The sequence below is a fragment of the Zea mays genome, chromosome 10 (genome assembly GCF_902167145.1).
Source record: "Zea mays cultivar B73 chromosome 10, Zm-B73-REFERENCE-NAM-5.0, whole genome shotgun sequence".
Classification (NCBI taxonomy): Eukaryota; Viridiplantae; Streptophyta; class Magnoliopsida; order Poales; family Poaceae; genus Zea; species Zea mays.
This window is the reverse complement of record NC_050105.1, coordinates 100223716-100240252: the sequence shown is the minus strand read 5'-3', so window position 1 is coordinate 100240252 and position 16537 is coordinate 100223716.

The following is a 16537-nucleotide window of genomic DNA, read 5'->3' as shown; positions in this document are numbered from 1 at the left end:
CACAAGGAGACGTTTAACGGAACTCTTCCGAAAATAGATGCCATAGTAGCACTCTTATTTTGCACTATATTTTACAGCAAAGGATATTGTAACATAAAATATTGGTTCCCTAACTAGCGGTCCTCCCAGAATCTAATCAGAGTCCCATTCAAGATAAAGGAACCTAGGTTCAGAAAGGTGTCCTTTACTTTTATTAACCCCGCCCAAAAGTGAGAGTCCCCTAGTTTCCAAGTTACTTTTGACAACATGGTATTTTTTCCTAAGTAAGTTCTGCCACAGTCCTGTTGGGGGCCTTCGGCTTCCGAAGGTCCTCAAAAACATAATTTGACAATGCTCTCTAAGTATGCGAGCAGGTATCTTCGGAATAAGAAATCAGGTTGCAGGTATACAGAAGCATGGTCAAGACGAAGCTTAACTGGGACGGAGACGATCACGAAGCGATATGTGGAAGAGCTTCGGCATCACGACGGGAAGGAGAAACCGACTTAAAGATGAAAAGCCAAACTAGACCTCGAAGAATTACTATAGGTTCATTGATAAATGTAAAGGGCATTAGTGTAATTTTGCATGGGCTGCGACCCGTGCCTATAAATAGGTGAACAGTATCCCCGTACTGTTCACGCTGATTTGACATTGGCTTTTACGTCATACTCGTACTTTTGCCTTTTCACGAGCTGAAGGTACATTTGTAATTTGATATCATTTCTATTTTTCCATCATAATAAAATGGGAATGAATTGAGAATAATACACAACTGTTTATGTTATTTTCTATGCTTTGTACAATTCCTTTTTCATTATTATGTTTCGTGCTTATGAAGGTATGTCCTTCGTAACCTTCGTCCGAAAATCATTATATCCCTAAGGAAATAATGCTTCGAAGGACGAAGGATATTAACATTTAACATTTTATGTTGCCTTGTTCTTGATTCATAGCATTTGAGAACAAGTCCCCAACATTGGCGCCCACCTCCGGTGAACTCACTTCCATTTTTTGAGTCTTGAACACTTTTGGCAAGCATCACCTTTGTCATGCCGTCGAAAAAAGCTTCAGCGACAGGGGCTGGTACTTTACAGCCGCTGGATCCTAATCAGGATGTCCTTTCTCTTAGAGAGGCCCGAAGCCAGAAGAGGAAGGCTGTCAGTCCAACACCTCCAGAGGATGACCTGGATCAGGAAATCCAAAACCTGGAGATCCTTCAGCAGCAGGTGCAACGCAAGAAGGAGAAGATGGCTCGTTTAGCTGATCTTCAGAGACAGATAGACGAAGCTTCTGAAGAGGTTCGTCATCTTGTTCAAGATGATCAAAGCCGAAGGCCTCCACACAGAGAGCTTCATCAGGAAGGCTTCCACAATGAGGATGATTGGTATGAAGATTTCCATCATGGAAACTTTGCTTTTGATGATGCTTCTCCTCTTTCAATAGAATTGCAGGCTACACCATGGCCACAGTCTTACAAGCCACCCCAGCTCCCCATGTATGATGGTCACACAGACCCGAAGCAATTCCTAATGAGCTATGAAGCAACAATATCTTCGTATGGTGGCAATACGGCAGTCATGGCAAAATCTTTTGTCATGGCCGTCAGGAGCGTTGCTCAGACTTGGTACTCTTCTCTTCGGCCAGGGACAATCACTTCTTGGCAGAAATTGAAGGATATGCTGATAACTAGCTTCCAAGGGTTTCAGACGAAGCCAGTCACCGCTCAGGCTCTCTTCCAGTGTACCCAGGACCATGAAGAGTACCTTCAGGCGTATGTCCGGAGGTTTTTGCGCCTGAGGGCACAAGCGCCAACAGTGCCCAATGAAATTGTCATTGAGGCCATGATTAAGGGGCTTCGGCCGGGGCCATCAGCGCAGTACTTTGCCAGGAAGCCACCACAAACGTTGGAGAAGCTGCTCCAGAAAATGGACGAATACATTCGAGCTGACAATGACTTCCGCCAAAGAAGGGAGGAAGCATTCAGGTTTTCTGAAATGACCAGGGGCTTCAGAGAAGATTTCACCCGAGGCATGTTAGGTCAATCCATAACTCTGCTCAAACTGATGATCGAGGAAGCCAGCAACAAAGGCCACAACACTCTTCACAAGCTTCGGCCCAACAGCAGAGTTCTTTTCGGCCGCCAGCGCCAAGGGGCAGAGGCGCCAGGGGCTTTGGGGGAAGGTTTGGAGACCAGCCAAGAAAAATATATTGCCTATTCTGTGGTGAAGACAAGGGCCATACTACCAGGATGTACCATGTTACCATCCAGAAGCAGAAGGAAATAGCGGAAGCAGCAGCGCAACAGAGTCAGCCGAAGCAGGTCATGCATACTGCTTCGTATCACTCACCTTATATTCCAGAATACGTAGGCAACCACCCTGGAGCTTCTGTTGCTTCGGCAAGTCAACCTCAAGCATCCTAGCAGCAACCTCCACCGCCACCGCTGATCCAAAGAGGTCAGCAGCCAGAAGGGAGTCAGCGCACTAACCTTCAGCGGGACTTCAGAGGAGTCCGAAGCTCGCACAGTCAATAGCACTGTGCCAGAGTCGAAGCACATTTACTGACGAATATCCTACCTAAACAACAGTTCTTTTGCATTTTCTACATTCGCTACTACCCTTTTGTTAATAAGGAACAATTATGAAGAGTTTAAATGTCTTTAATTGAATTTCAATTTCTTGTAATACTTCCGTCTTTTACCATAATAAAAATATGTTTTCTCCATAGGCTCGAGTTGCCGAAGCATACGAACTTATACTGATTTGAAGGACCTTTGTATTATCAAAAATTTGATCTAATGGACACAGTACAAATTGTTCGAAGCAATAAAAAGTCGTTCCTAAGGGAGCGCAGTGTAAGTTTTCTAAACATACAGCGAAAAATAAACGCTGATTCCGCTGAAAGTAAAAGGCGAAGAAGCTCCTAAGGGAGGCTTGCAGCGAAAAATAAACACTGATTCCGCTGAAAGTAAAAGGCGAAGAAGCTCCTAAGGGAGGCTTACAGCGAAAAATAAACGCTGATTCCGCTGAAAGTAAAAGGCGAAGAAGCTCCTAAGGGAGGCTTACAGCGAAAAGTCAGCGCTGATATAAAAAGTGTGTGTGCTTTATTGCAGGGATATGTATCTGCGGCACAAATATCATTTTGCATAACATAACATCATCACATCATTTTTGCATAACATAAGCATCATACAGCATAATGCATCTGGAACAAGAAGGGGATACAGTATTGACCTTCGGAACATATTTTGGGGAAAGAGAAAATCGTGCTAAGGCACAAGGCAAATCAAGATGAAGTGTAGCTTCATCGGAAAAGCGACACAAAACTTTTTTACAGCTTCAAAGAATATTTCACGAAGCTTGGACATTTTTTATCAGAGAAGTAAGCAAATTTTTATGATATAGAAAAGATTTTCTTCACGAAGCATGAAAAGAAGGGAAGGTGTTTTTTCGCCGAAGGCTCAAAAAAATGGTATGTATGCAGAGTTTCATGCATCGTAAAGAATTAAAATATAAATAGATTGTATATTACATTTAAAGTTACAATATATTACACATTTTTACATTTCAAATGTTTCTACAATGGCATTCAATCCTCTTTAAGCACTATTTCTGCAGCTTCGTTCAATAGTTGGTTGACAACCTTGTCCATAATGGCTTCAGCCATTTGTCTAATTTCATCGTCCCCCTTCGGGTGGGGGCTCGGAGATGCCTCAGCAGCTTTTGAGGGAAGAAAAGATACGGCTATATTACTATTACAAACCGAGAATGGAGTTTGGAAATAAAAATTACAGCATGATAAAAACCACTAATTAATACCTATGTGCCCTTCGGGCTCTGTACTTTTTTCGGCAGCTTCCGCTACGTTTCTAGCATCGTGGATGCCTTTTTCACTCCTTTGAATAATCTCTTGCGCCAGTTCTCGGCCGCCGTTATCCCAGATATCGGTGAAGAATTTTCCGCCGACCATGCTTGCTTCGGGTGAGGGGTCTTTAATGTCTTCAGTAGACAATGTAGCTTCGGCCTGCGCTAAGGATTTTACATGCTCGCAGCCTTTTTTCTCCAAAACAGTAGCAATCCCTCTAGCACCCGAAAAAGCGCAGATGTCGCCGCGGCTGTTCAGAATTTCCTCAAAGGCCTCTGCTTCGTGACTGATCCATTCCATTGGACCTTCAGGATTGCCTCTTGAAAAATTCTCTTCACTAGAGAACGTGCCAACGCTGGCGAAGCTGGATTTTATCTTTTTGACGCACTCTATGGATTTCACATAACATTTCCTCTGGGATGCACGAAGCTCCTTAACACTTATCTCCAAATGATTGGCCAATTGGTCACTAAGCTCTCGTTTTGTCTCTTCAAGTATACGTTCTTCTTTAGCTCTAGCTAGCTGTTTCTGAAGATCTTTAATTTCACGTCTTTGAGCTTCGGCCTGGGCCTTCGAAGCAGCTTCGTCCTTTCTTACCTTGTCTACCAATGTAAGCAGAATTTTAGCTTTTTCCAGAGCTTCGTTTCTCAGTTTAATAACTTCTGATCGTAGATTGCTGAACGCAATTTCATAGCTCTCGTCCTCGGCACTCTTTTGTGCTCTCAATGCGTTGCTTAGAATTAAACCCTATATGGAAAAAAGTTTGTATAAGAATAAAAGAATGAGTTAAGAATTATAAAGTTTCCAAACGACTAATTCTCATACCTTCAGGCTATTGTATGCAAGACTATCCGCGAGATCTTCTTTCGTCATAGCACTTAAGCCAGCTTCGAGCTTCGGAAACCCCATGCTTCTAGACATCTCCCGGTAGACGGATAATTCTTTATTGTCTGGGAGGCAGTATAGGAAATCCTCTTCATCCGTCCCATTGAACACTAGTGCCCCCTTCGGATATTTCAATTCTTTAGCATAGTGGTTAGCTTCAAAAATCTCTTCTTCCGATAACTTTTTCCCCGAAGCATGCCGCATGATATAGTCATATATTTTGGAAGATGCTTCGGGGACGGCGGTATCAATTTCTTCGACCAAAGCTGGCTCTGACATTTTCATTTCTTCGGTTGCCTTTGCAATCGTTACTTCTTCTACTTCCGAAGGTATTACCTTGGTTGGTTCTGAAGGCCTGGTTTCAACTCCAGTCTGTTGCTTTGGAGCTTCAGCAACGGACACTTCAGCAAGCGCCTCAGAAGTTTCAGCAGTTTTCTTTGGGGTTGCGCTTGGAAGTTTAATTGTTTCCAAAACATCTAATACATTAACCATTCTTTTCCTTTTTGGGGTCATTGTCGGCCCCTTTTTAATTTCTGCTACTTCAATTTCTACTGAAGGGCTTAAAATTTCTGATATTTTTGCTCCCTCAGTTGATGCTTTTGCTTCTTTCATCTTTTCTGTCAATGGCGCTTCGGCCATCTCTTTGGTTTCTGGTAGCAGAATCTTCGGTTCCTCTAATTCTTTTGTTGTTGGCGCTTCGGCCATTTCTGCGACTTCTGGCAGCAGGGTTGGCTCTTCGACCTCGATGGCCGAAGAGGTCTCTCCGGTGAATTCAGGCATCGTGGCTGGTTCAATATAGCGTGGCCGATGTGTGAGAACTTTTATCCTCTTTCTCTTCGGTGCTGGCTCACTAGGAGCAGCTGCAGCTTTTTCTTTCGTAGAAGTTGTCCCTTTTCTTTTTTGCCCTCGTATTGGATAGCGGTAGTCGGGGTAGACGAACCCGATTGCATCAAATACTCGGTTGAGTCTTTTCCTTTTTCGGCCTCCGAAGGCCACCGACAAAGCAGTATCTTCGGCCTTCGAATATGCTCCAAGCAATTCATCACTTACAGTTTCAATGCTCTTTAACCAATCATCATCTGGTTCAACGAATTTGTCTCCATACTTGAATGTGTACTTCAGCCGGACTAGCCCACCTTCGTCAGTTTCTTTAATAGTTTCTTTTGGCATTTCCCAATTATCAGCAAGAGGCCACACTCTGAAGGCAATATGTTCTTGTGTTAAATCCCTTGTCCCAATAAAAGAGCAAACAATTTCGAAGGCTCTCTGGCATTCTTCGGCTGCTTCATTCATTTCCACCTTCGGCCTTCGCAGGCCGAAGCGTTGCCAAATGGGATGCATAATGATCTTCTTTATATCTTCTCGAGATTTCAAGTCATTTTTTACGTAAAACCATTCCGTCATCCAGTCGCCAGGCCACCTCTTGCGAAAGGTCGGCACCGGGCAGCTTGACCCAGAACGAGAGCCGAAGCTATAGCAGCCAAAGTTGTTGTGATATTGTTCCTTACCCCAGGGTTTTGTCTCGTATAACAATTCGTGTATATTGCAGAAGCTCTTTGCATCAGGTTCCAAGCCTTGGCTCCTCACAGCCCACACGAAAATATTCATCCTTATGATCGCTTCGGGGATAAGTTGGTGAAGGTGGATTTCAAATATCTTCAGCACCTCCACGACAAAACGGCTCAGGGGAAATCGTAGTCCAGCTTTCAAGAAGCTTCAAAATACTACAACTTCATTTTCCTCAGGAGTTGGGCAAGTCTTCTCTCCCTCGTCGGCTCTTACAATAGACAAATCCCAGAAATATCTTCCCCTCATGTTGGCAAGTTGACTTTCCTTAATACTTGATTTGCCGAAAACCGCATGGCTTGGTCGCCAAGGTCGATCTTCGGAGTCTTCGCCACCACTATCCGCATCATAGCTGTCGCTATCACCAGTATCTTCAGATAAACCTTCCAAAATTTCTTTAGTGATCTTCTTTGTATTAGTCTTCGACATAGATCGAAGAAAACCCAGATGCATCTCTTCAGAAAGACTCAGCTTCATTTCGGCAACACCCTTCTTCTCCTCAGACATCTCTTCGGAATTCTTGCCTCTCGCTTCCGAAGCTTAAAACTACGGAGGCAACAAAATATTTGTGGGCAGAAAACTATTTGAGTAGGCAAAACAGATGGCAAGGGAGCGTGCCAAATAAATTGTGGCGAGCTTGTATTTATACACTCATTATGTCGAAAACTGGAGGGTCCCGCTTGTCAACGACTGTTGCTATTCTAGCAAAGGGAAGGTGTTTTTTCGGACCTTCGGCTCGAAGCCTTCGTCCATGTCGCAATATAAATTTATTATTCCAGCAAATTAATATTGCGAGGGGCTACTGTTGGGGGCCTTCAGCTTCCGAAGGTCCTCAAAAACATAATTTGACAATGCTCTCTAAGTATGCGAGCAGGTATCTTCGGAATAAGAAATCAGGTTGCGGGTATACAGAAACATGGTCAAGACGAAGCTTAACTGGGACGGAGACGATCACGAAGCGATATGTGGAAGAGCTTCGGCATCACGACGGGAAGGAGAAACCGACTTAAAGATGAAAAGCCAAACTAGACCTCGAAGAATTACTATAGGTTCATTGATAAATGTAAAGGGCATTAGTGTAATTTTGCATGGGCTGTGACCCGTGCCTATAAATAGGTGAACAGTATCCCCGTACTGTTCACGCTGATTTGACATTGGCTTTTACGTCATACTCGTACTTTTGCCTTTTCACGAGCTGAAGGTACATTTGTAATTTGATATCATTTCTATTTTCCATCATAATAAAATGGGAATGAATTGAGAATAATACACAACTGTTTATGTTATTTTCTATGCTTTGTACAATTCCTTTTTCATTATTATGTTTTGTGCTTATGAAGGTATGTCTTTCGTAACCTTCGTCCGAAAATCATTATATCCCTAAGGAAATAATGCTTCGAAGGACGAAGGATATTAACATTTAACATTTTGTGTTGCCTTGTTCTTGATTCATAGCATTTGAGAACAAGTCCCCAACAAGTCCATTCTCATTAATCAACTTAAAGAGCTATTTACTAAGCGAACACTTGTTTTGAACTTCTATGTTCTGAATTCCTAACCCCCTTGCTCTTTTGGATGGCATAGGATATCTCATTTAGCTAGTATATATTTCTTTTTGTGATCGTCCCCCTGCTAGAAGAAACGGGGCCTATAGTAGTCTATTTTTTCTAGGACACCCTTTGGGACCTAAAAAAAGACAACATAAATATGACTAGGCTAGTTAACACAGAATTAATTAGAACCAGACGACCCCCTATAGAAAGTAACTTCCCTTTCCATCTGCAAAGCTTTTTCTCTATCTTTTCTTTTGTGTCTTTTCCGATCGTTGTTACTCAATTTTCGGAAATTCATTGGAATTCCTAAATACTTGAAAGGGTAAACCCCTTTCCTATACCCGAACAGGTTGAAATAACTCTCTTCCTCACTCTCTTCTTGGCCAAAATTGAATAACTCACTTTTATGATAATTTATCTTTAACCTTGAAACTTGCTCGAATGTGAGCAATAAAAGCTTTAAATAGCTGCTTTGACAATGTCATGTTCTAGGAAAAGTAGTGTATCATCTACATATTGTAGAATGGACAGACCACCATCAACCAGGTGTGGTATAAGGCCTTCGAATTGGCCATCCCTTTTTGCCCTATGAACCAGTATGGCCAGCATGTCCACCACTATGTTAAAAAGTATCGGACAGAGAGGATCCCTCTACCTTAAACCTTTTATAAGTCTGGAAATTTTCTCCTATTTGGTCATTAACTTTGATCCCCACACGACCCCTTGTCATAATGGATTTTATCCAATTGCACCACTCGTTCGAAAATCCTTTCATACGCAAAATGTGTTGAACAAACGACCATTTAACCTTATCGTACGCATTTTCGAAATCAATTTTTAAAATAACTCCACGTTGTTTCTTTCTATGAAGCTCATGAATCATCTCATGTAGGATGATCACCCCCTCCTTTATGTTCCTCCCTGGGATAAAAGAAGTTTGGGTAGGGCCAATTAACTTTTCAGCTACTCTAGAAATCATATTTGTAAGTACTTTCGTAAAAATTTTGAAACTTACATTAAGTAGACAAATAGGTCTGTACTGTTGTATAGTTGAGGCTTCCCAACATTTGGGAGCAAAATAATAGTACCAAAGTTGAGACTGTATAACGGAAGGCTCCCACTATGGAAATCTCCGAACAAGGCCATGAGATCCGCTTTAATTAGATTCCAAAATGCTTGGAAGAACTCGACTGGAAAGCCATCCGGCCCCGGTGCCTTATTATGCTCCATTTGGAAGATTGTGTGCCTAACTTCATCCTCAGAGAACAAGTAAGGAAAGAATTTTCTTCATTTGATACTTGTGGAATGTCATGAACCAGCGTCTCATGCAGAGTGAACTCAGATGACTCACCCAATCCAAACAACCCCTTATATTATGAAGTGATATGCCTTTTAAGATCAACATCACCTATAATTATCTCCCCCTCATTTTTAGCTGGTATATCCTTGACTTCCTATGTTTTAGAAGCAATCAACTGGAAATACTTTGTATGTGCATCACCTTGGAGCATATCATTCGATTTTGCTCTTTGGAACCATTTTACTTCCTCTTCCCTCAACAAATCAACTAGTCTATTCTGAAGACATTGCTTAAAATCTAGTTCATTAGGTACTAAGATATCCTTTTCTGCTTTCTTGTCTAAAGTCGTGAGTTTGTTCAGTATCTCCTTTTTTCCTTCTTATATGATCCACTGGAGTTTTTTGCCCAACCTCACAAGTGTTGTCTTACTCTTCTTATTTTGTTTTGCCATTTTTTAGTGGAATATGGCCCCTAGTTTCATTACTCCAGAGGTCCTGAACCATTTCGAAGAAACCATCCCTGAGAAACCATCCTAGTTCAAATTTAAATGTTTGTTGGACAGAACCCGGGGATTCCCCCCAGTTCAGTAACAATGGTGTATGATAAGATATGTCGCGGATTAGAGCAACAACCATAGATAAAGGGTATTTCTAATCCCATTCCGTAGTTACCAGGATCCGATCAAGCTTCTCATACGTTGGATCCAGAAGGTGCCCAAGTAAATTGATGGCCCGTCAATTCCATCTCCTTTAGGTTAAGACCATCTATTACAACATTGAAAAGAAAAGGCCAACAATGGTCAACAATAGGTTTATTTTTTCTTTCTGATTCCTTAACAAATTGAAATCACCACCTAACACCAATGATAGTCTTGTGACTTCCAACCCGCATCAACTCAGCCAAAAATTGATCCTTCCTATCAAGCTGTGCCGGACCATATACCACCACTAGCGCCCACTTAAACGAATCATTCTTATTGCACAGAGTGAATTTCACATAGAACTCTCCCTCAATTATTGCTCCAATATCATAGACATCTAGATCCACACCTAACAAAATGCCTCACGATTGTCCCACCGGTTCCTTGCAATGCCACAAAAAGTTTTTGCCTCCGCATAAGTTTCGCAAAAACAAATCAATAGACGATTGTGGTACTGTCTCCGAAATTGCAATGAAAGATAAATTCTACTCTTTTGTCAAATCCCTCACGAACCTATGCTTCTTTGGGTCTTTAAACCCATCGTTATTCCAAAAAATTCCTTTCATTGGGTAACATTTGATTGTTTTCTTAGGTTTCCAACCTTTTTTAGTCTTTTGATGATACAACATAGTACGAGCAATCAACTCTTGCTCACTGTGAGTGTCCATCAACTCTTCCATAATGTCCCCACAAAGATTACTTAAAAGTAACCTGTCAAGTTCAGCATCTTCTGCCCATTCTTTTCTATCTTTTCTACTGCCCTATCTTCCACCTCCTCACTAGCTCGAATTTTGGGATTAGGTTTATCATTCATAACCATCAATTCTAAATCCTACTTGTTGCACTAGAATCATTTATGAAAGAAAAACCTAGAGAATGTAAATTTGAAAAATGTTCTCCTGGTCTAGATGAAAAACAACTGGAGCAGGTTGCATACCTTTGACAAACATTGTGTCCAGCTTTCTTGCAGCCTTAATCTTGAAAGGGAAATGTGCCCTTGGGCCATTTCTAAGTATTTTGGTGATTAAGTGCCCAACACAAATGGTTCAAGTATTAAATTGTGCCAAATGGTGGTTGAAGTGCAAATCAACATAAAGGTATGATTCTAGACTTAGAACATTGGTTTTTGTGTACTAACATATTTGTCTAAGTGCTAGAATCAGAGAAAATACAAAAGGAAAAAAGACTTGGCTGGAACAGCCAAGACTCTGTGCCATCTAGGTGCACCGGACAGTGTCCGGTGCGCCAGGCTGGCGTCTGGTCAACTGGCTGCTCTCGGGAATTCGTCGGCGGCGTACGGCTAAAATTCACCGGACTGTCCGGTGGTGCACCGGACTGTCTGGTGAGCCAACGGTCGGCCGCGCAATCCACGCGTGACGTGTGGCCGAGCCAACGGTCTGATGGGGGCACCGGACAGTGTCAGGTGCGCCAACGGCTCCAAATCTTCAACGGTCGGCTGCGCCAATTTTGGAAGGCGATCTGCACCGGACAGTGAACAGGGGATATCCGGTGGTGCACCGGACTGTCCAGTGCGCCACCCGACTGAAAGCAAGAATTGCCTTCCAAGAATGCCTCCAACGGCTCCTAGCTGCCTTGGGGCTATAAAAGGGACCCCTAGGCGCATGGAGGAGTCACCCAAGCATACTTTGAGCATTCTTAATCATTCACACTCCGTCTTCGCGCACTCGATTGACTTTCTTAGTGATTTGAGCTCCGTTCTAGTGGTGAATTTTGTGCTATTCATTTGAGCTCAAGTCTTGGCTGTGTGTGTGCGTTTTGCTGCGGATTTGTGTGTGTTGCTTCCCTCCCTTACTCTAGTGCTTTCACTTTGATCCTTATTGTAAGGGCGAGAGACTCCAAGTTGTGGAGATTCCTCGCAAATGGGAAAGAGTAAATAAAGAAGAACGTCGTGGTAGTATTCAAGTTGATCATTGGATCACTTGAGAGGAGTTGAGTGCAACTCCCGTCCATTAGGACGCCACAACGTGGAATAGGCAAGTGTTATACTTGGCCGAACCACGTGATAAATCATCGTGTCTCTTGTGCTTGTTCTCACTGTGACTATTGTGTTTCACAAGAGCTCGGTCCTTAGTCACTTGATTTCATTGTGCTAACACTTAACCAAGTTTTGTGGCTATAAGTTGTAAGTTTTTATAGGATCACCTATTCACCCCCCCTCTAGGTGCTCTCAATTGGTATCGGAGCCGTTCTCTTCACGAAAGGGACTAATCGCCCGAAGAGATGGATCCTAAGGGAAAGGGGATGGTGATCAACGACAAGGAGAAGGAGTCCTTCATCAATGAGCCAAAAGACGACAAGCCCACTGACTCGGGCTCAAGTCATAAGAAGAAGGATGGGAAGAAGAAGAGGCGCATCAAGAAGATAGTCTACTACGACAACGACGAGTCCTCTTCTTCCCAAAGAGACGATGACGACGAGAAAAAGAAAGCGGTCAACTCAAACTTTTCTTTTGATTATTCTCGTATTCCGCAAAATTCCAATGCTCATTTGCTTTCCATTCCTCTTGGTAAACCTCCACACTTTGATGGAGAGGACTACGGATTTTGGAGTCACAAAATGCGTAGCCACTTGTTCTCTCTTCATCCAAGTATATGGGAGATAGTAGAAAATGAAATGCAATTTGATAGTACGGATAATCCCATGTTTATCAATGAACAAATTCACAAAAATGCACAAGCTACCATTGTTCTTTTAGCATCATTGTGCAGGGAAGAGTATCATAAGGTGGGCGGCTTGGGTAATGCCAAGCAAATTTGGGACACCCTCAAGATCTCACATGAGGGGAACGACGCCACCATGATCACCAAGATGGAGTTGGTGGAAGGCGAACTAGGAAGGTTCGCAATGATCAGGGGGAGGAGCCAACTCAAACGTACAACGGGCTCAAGACCCTGGTCAACAAAATCAGGAGCTATGGAAGCACGAGATGGACGGACCACGATGTCGTCTGGCTTATGCTAAGGTCCTTCACTGTCCTTGATCCTCATCTTGTAAACTCTATTCGTGAAAATCCTAGGTACACCAAGATGACGCCCGAGGAAATACTCGGAAAGTTTGTAAGCGGGAAAATGATGATCAAGGAGGCAAGATATGTTGATGAGGCGTTGAATGGCCCAATGCCAATCCACGAGCCTCAAACCGTTGCTCTCAAAGCAACAAGCAGCAGGGAGGGGCTACCTAGCAAGGTGGCGCAAGTTGAGGCAGCCGGGCTAAATGAGGTTGAAATGGCCCTCATCATCAAGCGCTTCAAGACGGCGCTCAAAGGTCGCAAGGAGCATCCCAACAAGAGCAAGACGAAGGGAAAGCGCTCCTGCTTCAAGTGTGGTAAGATTTATCACTTTATTGCTAACTGTCCCGATAATGATAGTGACCAGGAACAAGGAAAGAATGGGAAGAGAGAGAACAAGAAGGTTTACAAGAAGGCTAAGGGTGAGGCACACCTTGGAAAAGAATGGGACTCGGATTGTTCTTCGTCCGACTCCGACGACGAAGGACTCACCGCCACGGCCTTCAACAAATCGTCTCTCTTCTCCAACGAGCATCACACCTGCCTCATGGCAAAGGAGAAGAAGGTAAGCACTCGAAATACTATTGCATATGCTTCTTCAAGTGATGATGAATCTAGTGATGATGAAGTAGACTACGCAAGTTTATTCAAAGGCTTAGATAGAACTAAAATTGATAAGATCAATGAATTAATTGATGCGTTGAATGAGAAGAATATATTGCTAGAAAAGCAAGAGGATCTTTTATATGAAGAACATGATAAATTTGTAAGTGTGCAAAAGTCTCTTGCTTTAGAAGTTAAAAGAAATGAAATGCTTTCATGTGAATTATCTACTTGTCATGAGTCTATTTCTAGTCTAAAGAGTGTCAATGATGACTTAAATGCTAAGTTAGAAGTAGCAAATAAATCTAGCTCATGTATTGAACATGTAGTAATTTGTAATAGGTGTAAGGATTTTAATGTTGATGCATGTGTTGAGCAGCTTACTTCTATTGCAAAATTAAATGGTGAAGTGGCTAGTCTTAATGCCCAACTTAAGACTAGCAAGAATGACTTTGATAAACTAAAATTTGCAAGGGATGCCTACACTATTGGTAGACACCCCTCAATTAAGGATGGGCTTGGCTTTAAGAGGGAAGCCAAGAACTTAACAAGCCAAGGGGCTCCCATTTTCAACAAGGAAAAAGGGAAGGCTCCTATGACCAGTAATAGTCAAAAAAACCATGCTTTCATGTATCATGATAGAAAATATTCTAGAAATGCTCATTATAATAGGAGTTATAATGCTTTTGACTCACATGCCATGATTGCATAAAGTTCCAAGTCTAATGGTAGGCCTAGGAGAACTTTTGTGTCTCATGCTCCTAGGAAAGTGTGTAATGGATCTACCACTGTCTTTCATGCTTGCAATGCTAAATTTGTTCTCTCATGCAAAAATGAAAAAGTGATTGCTAAAAAGGTGGGGGGCAAATTCAAGGGAGACAAGACTTGCATTTGGGTCCCTAAGGCTATTGTTACTAACCTTGTAGGACCCAACAAGAGTTGGGTACCTAAAACCCAAGCCTAATTTGCCTTGCATGGTTATGCATCCGGGGGCTCAAGCTGGATTATCGACAGCGGATGCACAAACCACATGACGGGGGAGAAGAAGATGTTCACCTCCTACGTCAAGAACAAAGATTCCCAAGATTCAATCATATTCGGTGACGGGAATCAAGGCAAGGTTAAAGGACTAGGAAAGATAGCTATTTCATCCGAGCATTCCATATCTAATGTGTTTTTGGTTGAATCGCTTGGGTATAACTTGTTGTCCGTTAGTCAATTATGCAATATGGGTTACAATTGCTTATTTACAAATGTAGATGTGTCTATCTTTAGAAGGAGTGATGGTTCATTAGCTTTTAAGGGTGTACTAGACGGCAAACTCTATTTAGTTGATTTCGCAAAGGAGGAGGCCGGTCTAGATGCATGCTTAATTGCTAAGACTAGCATGGGCTGGCTGTAGCATCGCCGTCTAGCACATGTGGGGATGAAGAACCTTCACAAACTTCTAAAGGGAGAACATGTGTTAGGTCTAACAAATGTAACTTTCGAAAAATATAGACCTTGTGCAGCTTGTCAAGCAGGTAAACAGGTGCGAAGTACTCATCATAGCAAAAATGTGATGACCACATCAAGACCTTTGGAGCTACTTCATATGGACCTCTTCGGACCCGTCGCCTACCTCAGCATCGAGGGAAGTAAGTATGGTCTTGTTATTATTGATGACTTTTCCCGCTTCACTTGGGTATTCTTTTTGCAGGATAAAACAGAAACCCAAGGGACCCTAAAGCGCTTCCTAAGGAGAGCTCAAAACGAATTTGAGCTCAAGGTGAAAAATATAAGAAGCGACAACGGGTCCGAGTTCAATAACCTTCGAGTGGAGGAGTACCTTGGGGAGGAAGGAATCAAGCACGAGTTCTCCGCTCCCTACACACCACAGCAAAACGGTGTGGTAGAGAGGAAGAACAGGACGCTCATAGACATGGCAAGGATGATGCTTGGAGAGTTTAAGACGCCCGAGCAGTTTTGGTCGGAAGCCGTGAACACGGCTTGCCACGCCATAAACCGGGTCTACCTTCTTCGCCTCCTCAAGAAGATGTCATACGAACTTCTAACCGGTAACAAACCCAACGTTTCATATTTTCGTGTATTTGGGAGTAAATGCTACATTCTAGTAAAGAAAGGTAGGAATTCCAAATTTGCTCCCAAAGCTGTAGAAGGGTTTTTGTTAGGTTATGACTCAAATACAAAGGCGTATAGAGTCTTCAACAAATCATCGAGTTTGGTTGAAGTCTCTAGCGACGTTGTATTTGATGAGACTAATGGCTCTCCAAGAGAGCAAGTTGATCTTGATGATGTAGATGAAGAAGATGTCAACGGCCGCAATACGCACCATGGCGATTGGAGATGTGCGACCACAGAAACACAAAGAGCAAGATCAACCTTCTTCCTCAACAATGGTGCACCCCCAACTCAAGATGATGAACAGGTTCATCAAGAAGAGGCGTGTGATCAAGGGGGAGCACAAGATGATCATGTTATGGAGGAAGAAGCACCACAGGCCCCTCCAACTCAAGTCCGAACGACGATTCAAAGGAATCATCCCGTCGACCAGATATTGGGTGATATAAGCAAGGGAGTAACTACTCGCTCTAGATTAGCTAATTTTTGTGAGCATTACTCGTTTGTCTCTTCTATTGAGCCTTTCAGGGTAGAAGAGGCCTTGCTAGATCCGGACTGGGTGTTAGCCATGCAGGAAGAGCTCAACAACTTCAAGCGAAATGAAGTTTGGACCCTTGTGCCACGTCCAAAGCAAAACGTTGTGGGAACCAAGTGGGTGTTCCGCAACAAACAGGACAAGAACGGGGTGGTGACAAGGAACAAAGCTAGACTTGTGGCAAAAGGTTATGCCCAAGTCGCAGGTTTGGACTTTGAGGAGACTTTTTCTCCTGTGGGTAGGCTAGAGTCTATTCGTATTTTGTTAGCCTATGCCGCTCACCATTCTTTCAGGTTGTTCCAAATGGATGTGAAGAGCGCTTTTCTCAACGGGCCAATCAAGGAGGAGGTGTACGTAGAGCAACCCCCTGGCTTTGAGGATGAACGGTACCCCGACCACG